Here is a 16,210-nt window from a genome sequence, read left to right on the forward strand (position 1 = left end):
GATCGAAACCGTGACAGTCGATAGAGGTTCTTGGCGTAGTCGCTTTTTTAGTGTCTCCTTCTACGTCCGCAAATCTCAAAACGATTTGTCCACTCCGGACGTGAAATGGAAATAAACCATTAAATTGGCGCTGCTCAGTTTCGGCTGAGTTGCAAAAAAAACTTTAAATGGGCCTAAACAAACCCTTAAATGGGCAAAAATACAGAGTCTCGGCTCCCAAATAACACCACCTTCTAGAGCCCTGTGTAAGTCTGGTTTCATCTTCAGGAGACTCTAGTTGGTTGGTAAAAAAAAAAAAAGTTTCTGTTCTTGATTTTAGTTCAATTGGACGAACTAGTGATCCTGACGCTGATAAAAGAAGGTCTACTGGTCTTTTAAGAGTTTTGTATTTTTACCTTGCCCTGTCCGCGGGTTGCCTAGGAGAGTGTCTTAAAAGTCTACAGGCTTTAAGTGTGTAAAGAGTGACTGAGAGTTTATAGAGGTCGCAGACCTCAGTGAGTGATTTTTAGAGTGACTGTGAGTATAGTAGCTCAGGTTAGGCTTCATATAGAGGTCGACTGGCTATAGAATGACACGCGAGTTTAATAGAGTGACTTAGAGATTATTATATGCGTTTAGCATTATACCATGTCAATAATAGAATCGAAACAAACCATGGAAATAGATACTAAAACAACGGGTTTTCCAACGCCTTTTAAAAGTTATGCACAAGCTGCAAATAACATCTCTGCAAACGATGCAATAAACAATAACATAAAATGCGACAATAACGCGCCTAAAAACACCATCTTATGCAAACCAAATACTAAATATAGTGATTTTGACATACTATCAGCTATCGATGATTCTGGTTATGACCAGTTCCTTTACTGATTTCAACAAATACGCAACGGCTCTACTATTGAAATCGTCATGAAATCGAACGAAGCCTCGACAGTTCATTTGTTATAATGTTTGTTATTGTTGTTACCAAAATGGCTCTAGCATCTATCAATTTTTCAATACTTTTGTAAAAAAGAGCTTGAATAATATTGAAGTTGTTTTTGGGGAGTAGCTTTTCATAAATAAATTTTATTTTCCTCCAGATCTCTAAGCGTATTTAAAATAGACAAAAACGTGTAAAGGACATTTTTTTTGATTACATTCTACACAAAGGGTGCTCCCATGTCGCCGATTTATAATAACAAATTTACATCTTTCTAAGGTTAGTAAAGTGTCTGAAGAACTTTCCACTGCGTGTTTTGACATGGACCTTGGGCATAGGATTTGAAACATCGGATCCAGATCCTGTTCCAAGGTAAGTTCTTCTGCAACACTCTATCCTTATAAGTTTGCGTTTTGGTTATGTCATCAAAATCGCTTTGGTCACTTAAAGACAAGTATATGGTTTTTGTAGATAAATTTATTTGTTTTATTAAGTCAAACTTTGTTTTTAAAATTTTAACAAAGTCGCTATAGTAAAAGGGTGGTTCTTTCAGAGACTTAGGAAAACTTATTTCGTTTAAGAAGTTCTATTTGAGATAACCTTTTTTAGCGTACTTGCAGAGTGAGTAAGATAAAAAGTATTTTTGAAAAAAGAAACTTTTATGCGGTCTCGGAACAGCCTGAGAGAACGTCATATGCTTAAGTCTTAACGCATCTGATTGTCTCTTTACGTTAAGGATCTCTAGTCCGCCTTTTGTTGGTTTTAAATTTAAAATTGGCCTTTTAATGGGTTCAACAAATTCGTTTTGCAATAAATAAACTGAAGTTTCTTTTTTGATTTGATTTTCATAAAATTTTGGCAAGGGAAACATGTTTGCGACAAACCAGACTTTTGACAAGGCCAGTGTCTTCACAAACAACCCCTTGCATTTAAGGAGACATTTCTGAATTTAAAGTGTCTCAAAGATTTAGCAAATTTTTCAATTGATTTTTTAAAGTTTATTTCTGCAGAGTACTCTAAATCATTAAAAAAGGTAACTCCTAGGACTTTAAAACCGTCTTTGTTTGACCAGTTTTGTTTATAGTTTGTTAAATTTTTTTTTAAATTTATATAATCAAAACCGCCTAAAGCGAGCGCTTTTGTTTTTATTTTGTTTATATTTGAGCCAGTTGCATTTTCAAATAAGTCAAGAGTTATAAAAATTTCTTTAATACCACCTTGGTTTCTGCAAATCAAAGTAGTTTCATCAGCGTATTGCGAAATTTTTAAAGGTACGGGGTATCCAGGAATCATAATTCCTTCTATTAGTTTGTTCAATTTAATTTCAAGCGCTAGAATTTCTACTGCACAGCAGTATATCATAAGTAAGATGGGATCACCCTGCCAAACTCCTCGTTTAATAGGGAACGGTTTGCCCATGTATCCATTATTTATTATTATTTACAGAATAATTTTAAGATTTTGTTTAAGTGCGTTTACAAATTTGCTTCCTAAGTTATAATTTTCGAGGATTTTTTAAAAAGAACCTCTATCCATTTTATTAAAGGCTTTGTTCCTGATATAAGGACATAAGGAAGCCGCCTAATTGTTTATCGTTACTGTAATGGATGAGGTCTCTAATTAAAAAAAGGTTATAAAAAATATTTCTGTTGGGAACAGAACAGGTCTGTGAGGGTTAAAAAGTTTTATCAATTATTTAGGCCAATCTCAGTGCCAGTGCCTTAGTGAATATTTTATAGTCGGCACATAGCAGAGAGATTGGACGCCAGTTTTTTACCAATAGCAAGTCTCCCCCTTTAGTAAGCAGACTTATTGTTGACTTCCGTTGGGTCCATGGTAGGTCTCTTGGGTTATCTTTAAAAAAATTTTCATTGGCTAAATTTGTAAATTCTTCACTGTATATGTCCCATGTGCTCTGCCAAAACTCAACCGGTAAACCGTCTACACCGGGAGTTTTGTTGTTTACAAGAGACATAGCAGATATAAAAAGCTCTTGCGACGTAAATTTTTCATTTAAAAATGTGTTTTCATTATCATTAAAAACATTTTTAATTTTTTCAATAAAAAGATTTGCAAATGTTCATCAAGAGTTTTTTCGTCGTATAGGTCTTTATAGAAATTCCTTATAGTTTTAGAATATTTTTCGTATCTTCATAGGTTTCATCGTTGTAACTTATTTTTGTAATAGTTTTTTTCTTTTGGTTACTTTTTTCTAATAAAAACAAACTCCTTGAGGGTATTTCACCTTCCTCTACTATAATTTGTTTCGTGCGCACAAAAATGCCTTTAGAGTTTTTTAAGTCTGCTATATGTTTCCTTAAGATATTATATTCTGTTTTATCCTTGTCAGTTTTTTCGTTTTCTACTTCTAGTTTTTTTTCTACTTCCTTTATAAGTTTTTGTTTTTCAGACATAATGCTTTTACTTCTAAATTCAGCTATAGCTCTTATCATAGCTTTGATATATTCCCACCTTTGATTATTATTTGCAAAATTGTTTATGCCTTTGATACTTTCAAAATTAATTTTGATCATTGCAATAAATAATTTATAATTAAGTAAAGATGTGTTCAAGTGCCAATATCCCGGTCCCCGCCTGTTTTCCTTCTCAAAGAGGATTTGGCATGAGACAGGAACATGGTCACTAAAACCAATCTTCTCAAAGGTAAATTATACATTTTCAATTAAGTTTGAGGTGTAAATTCTATCATTTCGGCTTTTGTAATCTTTATGTTTATAAGTGAATTATCTTTTGTTTGGGTTTTGTTTTCGAAAAATATCATGCATTTGATACTTTTCGGTAAACAATCCCAAGTTTTTCCTACCTAGAATATTGTTTGGATTAAAACAATCTCCCCCATCTCTATCAAGAGACGGGTTAGCAACCATGTTAAAATCCCCTACTAAAATGTTAAATTCGCAATTTCGCGCATGTTTATCTAGAGATTTAGAAAATTATTCTTTCTCTTGCAGATCATTTGGTCCGTATATATTAAAAATTCTAAATGTGTTGTTATTTATTTTAAAAGTGGCAGCAACAATTCTATCCTGTTTATCAATTGATACAATTGATACAAAGGATGATAGCTTTTTTGGTTAAAAAAACTAAACCTCTTTCTCTAGAATTTGCATTGTTCCACAATGAATGGCCATTTGACTTCTGAAACCATTCTCTTTCCCATGAAGGGTTGTGAAACAGTGCAACAGTGAGTTTCTTGTAAACAAACGATATCAAATTCAAAAATGATGAAAATAATCTATTTATTTTTATATCGTTATTTAAACCGTTAACATTGAAAGAGAGAATTTTTACTGCCATTTTAAATATTGAGAAAGTAAAGTATTATGCAAACCTTTGAAATTAAAACTTTTTTGTCAAAAGCCTTAACTTAGCCCAGCTAACTTATTATTATAACAAAACTTTCATAAAATATTCGTAAATATGAAAAAATAAAGAAGAAAAAACAATTTTCTTATATCTTGATGTAGAAGTCATCGCAATACTTTTTGTATTTTCTGTTAACAAGTTCGGTTAGTGTTTCTGATGTTACTCCCATATTTTGTTTCCATGCGTGCTTGATAAATTTGCGTAGCGTGTGCTTTTGTTTGCTGATAAATGATTCCATTTTCTTTTCGTTCACAACTCCATGTCGTATTTTATAAACTTGACCAATCAGGCGGCCTCGATTTTCTTTGGTCAACCTGCGGCTAATCAGTGAAGTTGGATCTTGTAAAGTACTTTCTAATTGCGGAAAAATTTTCGATTGGACATTCGACAGAAATCGATACAGAATTCGAAAAGAATTCCGTCGATTCCGGGTGATTAATTTTTTCAAGGAATAGGGCGGATTGATAAAGTTCATTTACGGTAAAATTTCATTTAGAAAAGCATTTTCATCGTCTTTAAGAATATTTTAAATTTTATCAGTAAATCGGTTTAGCAAATTTTCATCAAGCTTTTTATTATTATAAAGTTTTTTGTAAAATTTTCTTAACACTTTTTGAATGCCGTCTGTATCATTAACAGTTTTGTTTGCATAGGATATTGTTTTAATAGTTTTTTTGCCTTGGTTGTGTTGTTCCAAAAGAAACAAGGATCTATAGGGTATTTTTCCCTCTTCGATTATTACTTGTTTCGTTCGGATAAACACACCATTCTTGTTATTTAATTCAGATAATTCTTTTTTAAGTAGTTTAAGTTCGCCTTCATCACTATCGCTTTTAAGATTTTCTGCCTTTAAAGCTTGTTCTAAAATAGCAGTTTTTTTTTTGTTTTCTTCTCTAATTTCGCGACTTCTTTTTTCTGCAATAGCTCTAATCATACAATTGGCATATTCCCAAGCTTGATTATTATTTTCAAAAAAGATTTGCTTTTGAGAAACTTCTAATTCGCTTTTGAGAATTTCTTGAAACTTTTTGTTATTTAATAAAGACGAGTTTAATTGCCAATATTCCGGCCCCCTCGGATTCTCCCTTTCCAAAGAGATTTGGCAAGAAACCGAGCTATGGTCACTCCAACCCATCTTATTATATTCGGTTGTTGCTATGAAATTTATCAAGTTATTAGAAACGTATATCCTATCAATCCTACTTTTAAAATTGTGGTGTTGGTATGAAAATACTATTTTACTTGGGTTCTGTTACCGAAAAATATCAACTGATATTTTTACTTAACTGATATTTTTCGGTGAACAGTTTTAGATTTTTTATACATTTTGTGTTGTTTGGGTTAGAACGGTCCTTGTTTTCTCTGTCGAGAAACGGGTCCTCAACCATATTGAAATTAACTAAGATAGTATAATAATCACACAATCGCGCGTGCCTATACAAAGATTTATGCAAAAATTCTTTTTTTTGCGGATCATTTGGTCCGTATACATTTATTATTCTAGAAAACTTATCGTTTAATACAAAATTAGCAGCAAGAATTCTATCGTTATGATCGCGTCTTATATTATTTAAAATTATATTTTTGTTAACTAAAATAGATATACTTTTTTCTCGATTGTTAGCGCTATTCCACAATGAATGGCCGTTAGATTTTTGAAACCATTCTTTTTCTCAATTCGATTGTACACTAGCGCAACAATGAGTTTCTTGTAGGCATATGATATCATAATTAAAAAAAAGTGTAATTAATGATTGTCTTTTTGAATCATAATTAGGCCCTGTTAATATTTAAAGAAAGAATTCTTACTGCTATTTTTTCTTTTTACTGAGATTTAAAACATTAACTTTAAAACAATTAAGCAAACCTTATTTTATACTTATTACAAACTTATTTGATCTCAGTAAAGAATTAAAAAGAATTTTTTCAAAGAATTAATTTTTTCAAAAAGCGCAGAATATATTACGTAAAAAAACTTATTTACATATTGTATATACTAGTAAAAATAAAAAAAAATAAAAATTATACTCTTACGTCTTCCAAAGAGATCTTGTATATGTCGCAGAATCTACTGTAAAAGATTATATTACGTAAAAAAAACTCATTCTCATACTGTATATACTCGTAAAAAATAAAAAAATAAAATTTATATTTTCACGTCTTCCAAAGCGATCTTGTACACGTCGCAGAATTTACTGTATTGTTTGTTTACTAATTCAATGAGAGTGCTGTGTTTCATATTGATAGAGTTTTTCCACGAGGTCTCTATGATTCGTCGTTGTTTTGGATCGCGTTCTACTATTAAACTTTTAACTTCTCGGTTGTCCTCCAGCTTGAGATTTCGGTAACGAAGTTTCAACACTTGACCGATCAAGCGACTTCGATCTTCTTTAGGTATTTTTTTGCAAAAAGCGGAATTGAGATTATATAGATTTTGTTATATATTAGAAATAAGCTTTGGTTCCATTAAGACTTTCTTTTTTTTATTTTCGAAAAACTTCTTGGTACGAATAGAACTTTTCATTTTCGGATTCTTTCCATCCGCATTATCGATTTCGATATTTTCCATCGCCAAGTTCTCAACGGCAACCAGTTCAACATAAGTAAATGAGGCATTATTCTCCCTGGCGGCTGCATCGTCAGATGCGTCATCCTCTCCGCTCAGAGTAATAATTTAAGCAACATCGCCGTCACCTGCCATGTCATTAAATAAACCTCCAAGGGATTTTGTGGTTGCCGGAGGTATTGCGGTTTACGAACTCAGGACCGAGGTGTCGAGGGACGGGGGTATCCCCACTTTAACATCAGCTGATGTGGTTGTTAGCACCGTCTTTGTGAAAGAAGCCACAAACTGGACATCGTTCCTCGGCTTCTCAAGACTGCAAGTCAAATTCGAACCTGCTTCTTCAGGGCGGTTGACTTCCACTTCCTTTTCATAACAATTTTGACCATTGAAGAGCGCTGTATCAATTGGACTCCATCAAGATCATGCAGAAGTTTGGCAAAATCAAGCGCCAGCAATACGTAATCGAGAGTAATTTTACTTTGTAGTTTGAATAGTAAAGTTCTCGGAAGCTGCGGTTTCTCATCGACATTTCGTGGTTTACTGTTATTCCGAGAAGTAGCAGCAACGTTTGAGTAGGTTTGCTTAATTTTTTCATCCTTTACGGAGTGACGCTCCACAACGGTAGGGACGCCAGAGTTGCTTGGAGAACGTTTCTCCTTGGATATTACCGTGATTGTCGGGACGGTCGGTTTCAGCGACAAGATTTTCCGACGATCCATTACGGTCTGCGAAGGTTCGAGTTCTTTGTATTCAGCGATGTCGCTATCGCTGAGATCATCCTCGCTGTAACTGATGCTCAAGTGAAAATCGGGTCGATCGATTACGCTATCACGAAACAACTCCATTTTCTCCACAAGAACAGCAGCATCTCGATTGCGTTGCTCGAAGGAATTACTGAGAGATATCGGCGTCTTCTCCATAAAACGTCTAAAAAACAAAAACTGAAAAAAGATGATAATGAAGCTTCAAAACCTTTGAGGCTTCTAGACCACTGTCTAGGTTAACAACTAAGACTTTTTAAATCTTAGCCATTAGGCCAAGAAGCGATAACTTAATACTGCAGACATAGTCGGACTGACGCCGTCTTCAACAATATACTTGTGGTTTGAATTAGTACGTCTAATCATTTTTGTCGTCGTCATCATCAGCACCATTATCATCAGCAGCAGCGGAGACCATGGGCGATGTTGGACACTCTGAAAGTCAAGAATTTTTCTTATTTTTACATTGGGCCGCGTCAAGCAGTAGTGCAAAGCCGAGACAACCCGTGGTCAGGGTAAGGTAAACCTGTGATCCCATGACCTAATGCCAAAAATCAGAATAATATATGAGCCGGACTGTGCCGGCGTACCAGATATTAAACTGATAAAAACAGACACTTTTTTCTTTTTTAAATTTAATTTACCATCTAGTCCAAGGCCCTAGAGGGCAGAATATATTTTTTGTTTTTTTGTTTTTGTTATATTATTTTATATTTTTATTTTGTTATGTTATTTTTATATTTTTATTTGTATTTTTATTTATATGTTTTTTGTTTGGTTAACAAGTGTTAATAATGTAACTCTTGGATATGACATTTTAACCTTGTCACGGTTTTGTTTATATTCTTTTTGTTTTTTTGTAATTATTTTAGTCATTAATATTATTCTTTTTGTTTATTTGTTATTTTTATAGTTTTTAATATAGCATTTTTAGTTTTTCTTTTACTAATATGACTAATGTTATTTTAAGGGGAATGTTAACTTGTAAATACGAGGTCGTTGGTGCATCGTAGACTAAAAGCATCATTTATTGGAAGCCTTTCCTGGAATTTGTCAATTGTTTTTTCCCTAAGGTATTTTTCATACTTTATTTGCCAAATGTATTTATTTCCCTCGTAATATTTTCTACTACTTTAGAAGCGGCTATGGTCTGGTTTTCTTTCAATCTCTTGATACTTGCTCTTCATAGTTCTGCTGTTATTATGTTTGTTATAGTTGTATTTAACATGGCAGCTTTAGATTTCCAACCAAGTTCTGTTATGGTTATTGAAAAAATTATTTGTACTATAATGAAAGGTTTGTCGGGGTTAAGTTTGTCATATGAAGGTTTAAAAGCTTTCCATACAGGTTTCGCCATTTTACAAAATATAAAAAGATGCAAAGTGGTTTCGATATGGTTACATAGTTTACATGTGGCATCATCGCGTCCTCGGTTCTTCCGCCATACTTTTAGATTTTCAAGTGTTGGTATGCTAGTATGCATTAATCTCCATATGACATTTTGGCTCGGACCCTGTGCATAAGAGGAAAAACTTCTCATCCAGATTTTGTCCCATGGGAGTGGTTTTTGAAATTGTACGTTCCATAGGTTTTCATTTTTAATAATGCTTGAATTTTCTTTGGATGTTATTATATTGTAGATGTTTTTAACATTTCTTTGTTTGAAGCGAAAAATATCGTCATTGTTTCTAATGATATTTACAATATCTTGGTAGTAAAAAGGTGGTTTATTTGGTGTTTTCGGGAAAATATTTTCTAATAAAAATGCCCATTGACTGTAGGTTTTTGTTGCTAGTTTTATTAGGGAGTTAGCTAAAAAGTACTTTTGAAGATAAAGGCTTTCGTGTGATCTATCTGATTTTTCCATTTTTAATAGGTGGTTTATTCGTAAGGCAACACTTTGTTTGATAGGTTCTGTAATTCCCAAACCACCTTTCACAGTTTGAAGGTTTAGAATTTCTCTTTTAATTGGTTCGGCGTGTTCGCTTTGCCATAGATATTTTATTTTTTAGAAGTAGTCTTTTTTATTTGTTTTCCAACTAAATTATTAATCGGAGAGATGTTTGCTAAGTACCATATTTTAGATAGCGCCAGTACATTTAGAAATATGCTTTTACATTTTAGAGATACATTTCTATATTGAAAACATTTAACTTTTTGGTCAGACTTTATTAGGGAACTTTTCCAGTTTATGTTTGCAGTAAAGGCCAGGTCAGTGAAGAAAGTTAGACCTAGGATCTTCATTCCTGTTATATTGACCCAGTTTACGGCGTGATCTATGTGGTATCCTTTCTTGATGTTATTTTTATAGGTAATATAGTTGAAGCCTCCAAGGGCTAGGGCCTTCGACTTAGACTTGTTTATGTTTGATCCTGTACACTGCTAGAAATTGTCCAGGACCTAAATATTTCATCTTTATGACCCTAAATATTTCATATTTAAAGATGATATCCCTTGTGCTGTGATCATTGTATCGTCTGCCTATAGTATGACCTTGAGAGGTCTTGGGCTTCCAGGAAGCATGAGACCATCAATATTTGATTTATTTTTTATTGCTGGAGACAGGGTTTCTACAGAAAGACAATACAACATCAGTGCTATAGGATCACCCTGGTGTACTCCTCTATTAACTTCAAAAGGTTGACTAAGATAACCATTGTTTATTATTATTATTTATTAGCCGCACTCAGCAGTAGTGCAAAGCATAAGCAACCCGTGGTCAGGGCAAGGTAAACCTATGATCCAATGACCTAATGCCAAAAATCAGATTAATATATGAGCCGGACTGTGCCGGCGTACCAGATATTTAACTGATAAGAACAGATACTTTATTTTTTTTTCTTTTTATTATTTAGTTATGAATCTTTTTATTTTGATATTAGTTTCGGAGTTTATTCTTGGTCTTTTTTTAAAAGGTAAAGATTAAGCTGTTCTGGTCGAATACACTGATGGCTTTGTTTATTGAGTAAGTTTCGTGGAAGTTTGTGATGTTGTTCTCCCTGAGGGCTTTATTGTACTTTATTCTCCATATATATTTTATTTCGTTTTTAATATTTTGAAATATTGCGAGAGCTGTTATATTTGTGTTTTCTTTTGGTCTTTCATTTCTTGCCCTCAATAACTCGGTTGTAACTATATGCGTTATTGTTGTTATAAGTTTTGCTAGTTTATTATTTTTTACTAAGTCTTCAATATTAGTATGAAATATTGTGTGTACTATATTAAAGTCCTTACTAGGTAGAAGGGATTTGTAGATTGGTTTCATGCTTTTCCAAACTCTTCTTGCTTTTTTGCAATAGAGAAAGGGATGCAGAGTATTCTCCTTTTTTTCGCATGATTTACATAAAGCATTTCCTCTCCCACGGTTTCTTTTCCAGGCATGTATTTTTTTTAAAGTTGGTATCGAATCTGTTAAGATTCTCCACAGTGTGTTCTTACAAGGACGTTGGACAAAATTAAAACTTTTTTGCCAAATTAATGATTATGGTAATTTTTTTTGTAGTTTTGCTTCCCAGGCTGCATGTATTTTTGTAATGCTTGTGTTTTCTTGTGCCCTTTGTATATAATAAGTAAAGATTTTTTGCAGTTTTTTTATTTATTTTAAATATAGCTTCAGATCTTTTTAAGGTCTCCAATATATCATTATAATAGAAAGGAGGCAAATTAAGTGCTTTTGAAAATTTATTTTCTGTGAGATATAGCCATTGTTGGAAGTGGCTTTCGGCGTATTTGTTGAGAGGATATCCTAAAAAGAAGTTGTACAGTTTCTAAAAAGAGGATATCCTAAAAAGAAATTGTACAGTTCGTGAGGGTTTTGACTTTATCTCATGTTAAAAATATGTTTCAATCTCAGAGCTATACCTTGCTTTTCTATATCTAAGATTCCGAGACCTCCTTTGTCTACGGGTAAGTTGAGGATATCTCTTTTAATTGGCTCTGCATATTCACTATTCCACAGATACCTGGAAATATCTTTTTTTATTTGTTTTCCTTGTAGTTTGTTGAGCTGAAAAACATTGGCCACGAACCATATTTTAGAAAGAGCAAGAGTATTAATAAACATAGATTTGCATGGTAGCGACACATTCCTAAATTTAAAACCGCCAAACCTTTTGGCAAAGTTGCCGTAGACCTTATTCCAGTTGATGCTGGCTGTGAATGCAAGGTCAGTATGAAAGTGTAATCCTAGAATTCTCAATTCTGTTGTATTTGATCATTAAATATTATAATTTTTTTGTTTGAGTGCGATGATTGTTTTTTCGTATTCAAGGTAGTTGAAGCCACCTAGAGCTAGCGCTTTTGTTTTCTCTCTACTAATGTTTGATCCTGATGCCTCTTCGAATCTGTCAAGAGTTTTAAACACTTCAAGTTGATGTATCATCTGCATATTGCATGACTTTTAGGGCTGTTTTTGAACCTGGCAGTGGAAATCCGTCAATTTTATGGTTGTTTCTAATTGAGATAGCAAGCGGTTCCACTGCTATGCAGTATAACATCAGTGATACAGGATCACCATGCCTAACTCCTCTTTCAATATTTAGGGGCTCACTCATATATCCATTGTTTAGAATTAGGGATTGGTTGTTTTTCAATGTTTGCTTTATAGCATTTATGAAGTTTTTACCGAGGTTGTATTTTTCCATTACTTCAATTAGATAGTTACAATCAATCTCGTCAAAAGCTTTTTCTTGATTAATTGTCAGGATAAAGCTTTTGATATTTTTTTCATTGGTATATTGAATGAGATCCCGAACTAGAACGATGTTAGAATAGATGTTTCTGCCCGGGACCGAGCATGTTTGAGATGTTCCGAATAGAAAATCTAGTACATTTGATAATCTTAAAGCCAGAGCTTTTGTTATTATTTTATAATCACTACAGAAGAGTGAAATAGGTCGTGAATTTTTCAACTCAGTTAAGTCTCCTTCCTTTGGAAGAAGACTAATGAGAGCAGTCCTTTGTTCCTTGGTATCAAATATGATCATGTTGGCTAGGTTTGTAAATTCCTCACCAACAATATCCCAAAACTCCAGGTAAAACTCTATAGGTATTGCATCATTACCTGATGTCTTCCTTTTTTAAGTGACATAGATGCATTATGAAGCTCTTCTTTACTGAACCTGATGTTAAAAAAAGCATTCTGGTCGTCTGTCAAGGACTTATTAATACATGATAAAAACTTTCTTTGTTTTTCTTTGGCTATTTTTGTTTTTTTGTATAAGGTTTTATTGTATTCTCTTATTTTTGGAAGTATACTATTTGTTTCTATAACTGTGCTTTCTCCATCCTTGAGCGTTGTTATTGTTTTTTTTTGCTTGATTATTTCTTTCCATTTGAAATAATGTTTTTGAGGGGGATTCGTCATCCTCGACAATATTTTGTTTAGTTCGAATGAATACTCCATTCTTTCTTAACAGCTCTTTTAGTTCCAGTTCAAGATTTTTAACAATTTCATAACTTGGCTTTCCCGACTCCATTTCTGTGTTTATTTGTTGTTCTAAGGTTAGTTTTTTCAGATTTTTTTCTTTTTGTATTTTTGAGGATAGGTCAATGGCAGTAAATTTAATTTTGCATTTGATCATGTCCCACCATTGGCTTTTGCTATCGTATACGCCTTTTTTTGTTTTTTGTTTTTCGAATTTTGTTTTTAAAATTTCTTTAAAACGTACTTCAGAGAGACGGGTGACATTTAAATGCCAATACCCTGGCCCTCTTTTGTTTGATGCTACAATAAATAATTCGTACAAACAGCCTCTGTGGTCACTCATACCTGTTTCTACTATTGTGACCTTATGCTTTTTTGTTTTTTCCACTATCGTATATATTTTGTCGATTCTACTGCGAAAACTTTGATCAGGACAGTTGTATATGAATTCTTTTTTATGTGGATTAAGCACTCGAAATGTATCTGAGAGATTGTTATTTTTCACAGAATCTAATTAAGTTTTGTTTTCATAAGATGTTGTTTGGGTTGTAGAGGTCACCTCCTTCTCTATGTAGTGTTGGGTCAACTACCATGTTGAAATCTCCTGCGAGGTATATATTGTCACATAATTTTCAGTGTTTGTTTAGAGTGCTAAAAAAGTTCTCTTTTTCTTGTGGATTATTGGGTGCGTATATATTTATTATTCTGGTTGCAGTGTTTTCAAAGTTAATCGTTACGGCCAGGACTCTACCGTTTTCATCCTGAGTTACCCCTGGAATATGGTTTTAAGTTTGGTAAATATGGCGACACCACAACTTTTGTTACTGTTGTTGTTCCAGATAGAAGATCCCCCGATTTTATTTTCCCACTCTTTATTCCATAGGTCCTTCTTTTCATTTGTACAGTGCGTCTCCTGAACACATACAATATCATAGTTCATTTCCTTAAAGAAGTTTATGAAGTTGTTTCTTTTTATATCGGCATTTAGCCCATTTACATTTATGGCAAGAATTCTAAAACCCATTTTAGTTTTTTATTTTGAATTTTTGGATTTTTTCTTTTTGTTTTTTCTTAATTTTATATTTTTATTTGGATTTCCTTTTTTTTTTTTTTCTTTTTTTTACTATTATTTATAATTTAGTTTTATGTATTTTTATTAGGCCACGTAAATAAAGGCTAGGGACTTTATTAGACTTTTTATAGTCATGAGGTTCAGTTTTAAGTAAAGATAGTTTCCTTTTATTTTTATTTTCGCTAGGATCGTCAGAGAGCTCCATATCATTTGAAATATCGACATAACTTTATTGCCAGTCTATGAATGGATTCACATTACTTGACTGTTTGTTTGTGTTTATTTCTATGGTTGTGGTTTCTTTTAAGATCATTTCTTTTAGTGTATTTTGTGTTTGTAAGTTTGTATTTGAGGTTATGTTTGATTTGTTAGTAATAGGGGTATTTTCAACCAAAAAAGGGTCCTGGTTTTCGTTCATTTTTTAAGGTATACTTAATTTATCATTCAGTATTTCACTTATCTCCATATGTTGATTTTTAATTTCGTTTTCATGTGGTATTTCTGTTTCATTGGTTTTTGATAAAGGTATCTCGATGTTTTCTGATATGTTAGGGACAGGTGTTTTATCTTGTTCTCTAAGGTCTTCTTGACCGTTATGTATCACTTTAACTTTAAAATTTCTTAGAGTTAGTTGCCTGGGAATGAGTTTTTCAAAGTTCTCCATTACTGCTATCAGGGTTCCAGAGTAGTACCAGAAACCCTTTTTTGGAGTTTTTTTCATAATTGGTTTCGTAATAATGTGTTTCCCAAAGCCCATTTCTGCCAAGTCGTTCCCAATTTGGAAGTTTTTAGCTTCAATAGGCAAGCCTAAAATTGAGACAGTCACACGAGTACCTGGCTGTCTATTTGGTTTAGAGTTAAAAAACTGATGGTGAAACTCATTAATTGTTAGACTTTTTTCCAAAAGTCTAAATTTAGCAGAACTTGTTTTCATAACAATTTCAAGGGTTCTCCCTCCATGGATTATTTGGTGAACTTCCAGATCTTTATCCAAATTTTCAATTTCAAAAGCGGAGAGGATGTCAACTAAATTTATCTGTAAAGAAAGGTGATATAGTAAGGTGTTTGTCAGATCACTGAGATTGGAGATATTAGTAGGTTTTTTTTCGGAAGTTAAAGCTTTAGCATAATTCATATTTGGTTTTAAATTATTGATGTCGATTGTTTGGGAGTCCCCAATATCAAAAGGATTTGAATAAGATACAGGATGACCCTTAACGAATATAATCAATTGACCAGTGGGTCAAAAACTAACTTAAATACCCTAAATACACACAAAATCAATCAATACGCCCTTCACACCCTCTATTACTATCTTTCGGTACACCCGGATCAATCAATACACAATAATTTACTCTATAAGGTCGTTAGCTCAAACTTATACTAATAAATCAGTAGGATAGTCCGAAAGATCTTAGTAATTAGGCCGAGAAGCGATAACTGAACACTGCAGACATAGTCGGACTGACGCTATCTTCAACAATGTACTTGTGGTTTGAATTAGTACGTCTAATCATTTTCGTCGTCGTCATCATCAGCAGCTGAGACCATTGGCGATGTTGGACACTCTGAAAGTCAAGAATTTTTCTTACTTTCAATCTGGGCCGCGCTCAGCAGTAGTGCAAAGCCGAGGCAAACCGTCGTCAGGCTAAGGTAAACCTATGATCCCATGACCTAATGCCAAAAATCAGATTAATATATGAGCCGGACTGTGCCGGCGTACCAGATATTAAACTGATAAGAACAGATACTTTTTTTTTCTTTACAATTTATTTCTTGCAAATAGTATTTACAATAACAAATTAATAGTATAAAATTAAATACAATATTATAATATGCTCTAAAATATAGCTAAGAAGATAACAATGTTAAAAGTTTTCCCTAATTTTTGAATTGCGGTTTTAGAAGTAAAGAAAACAAAAACGAAAAACGAAAAACCGATTTTTATATACCCCAATTGTTTATATGAGAAATCTTCAAATTACTAAAATACTAACAAAAACTCTATTCAAAAAAATTTCATAAAAATTCTATTAAATAAACACTCTCAAAAAGATTTCAAAATGGGTTTTAT

At 33.0% G+C, this 16,210-nt stretch overlaps 2 non-coding genes and 1 pseudogene across 2 annotated transcripts; all 3 read right to left on the reverse strand.

Annotated features, from left to right (window-relative positions):
- Window positions 1-8,100: 8,100 nt before the first annotated feature.
- On the reverse strand, window positions 8,101-8,317 carry LOC136077418 (U2 spliceosomal RNA; annotated as a pseudogene).
- Window positions 8,318-10,309: 1,992 nt separating this feature from the next.
- On the reverse strand, window positions 10,310-10,498 carry LOC136077425 (U2 spliceosomal RNA). The gene has a single exon (XR_010637060.1). It is a non-coding gene; the product is annotated as a U2 spliceosomal RNA (small nuclear RNA).
- A 5,232-nt stretch (window positions 10,499-15,730) lies between these two features.
- Window positions 15,731-15,925, reverse strand: LOC136077403 (U2 spliceosomal RNA). The gene has a single exon (XR_010637050.1). It is a non-coding gene; the product is annotated as a U2 spliceosomal RNA (small nuclear RNA).
- Between the last annotated feature and the right edge of the window lie 285 nt (window positions 15,926-16,210).

This window comes from Hydra vulgaris, chromosome 02 (assembly GCF_038396675.1).
Source record: "Hydra vulgaris chromosome 02, alternate assembly HydraT2T_AEP".
NCBI lineage: Eukaryota > Metazoa > Cnidaria > Hydrozoa > Anthoathecata > Hydridae > Hydra > Hydra vulgaris.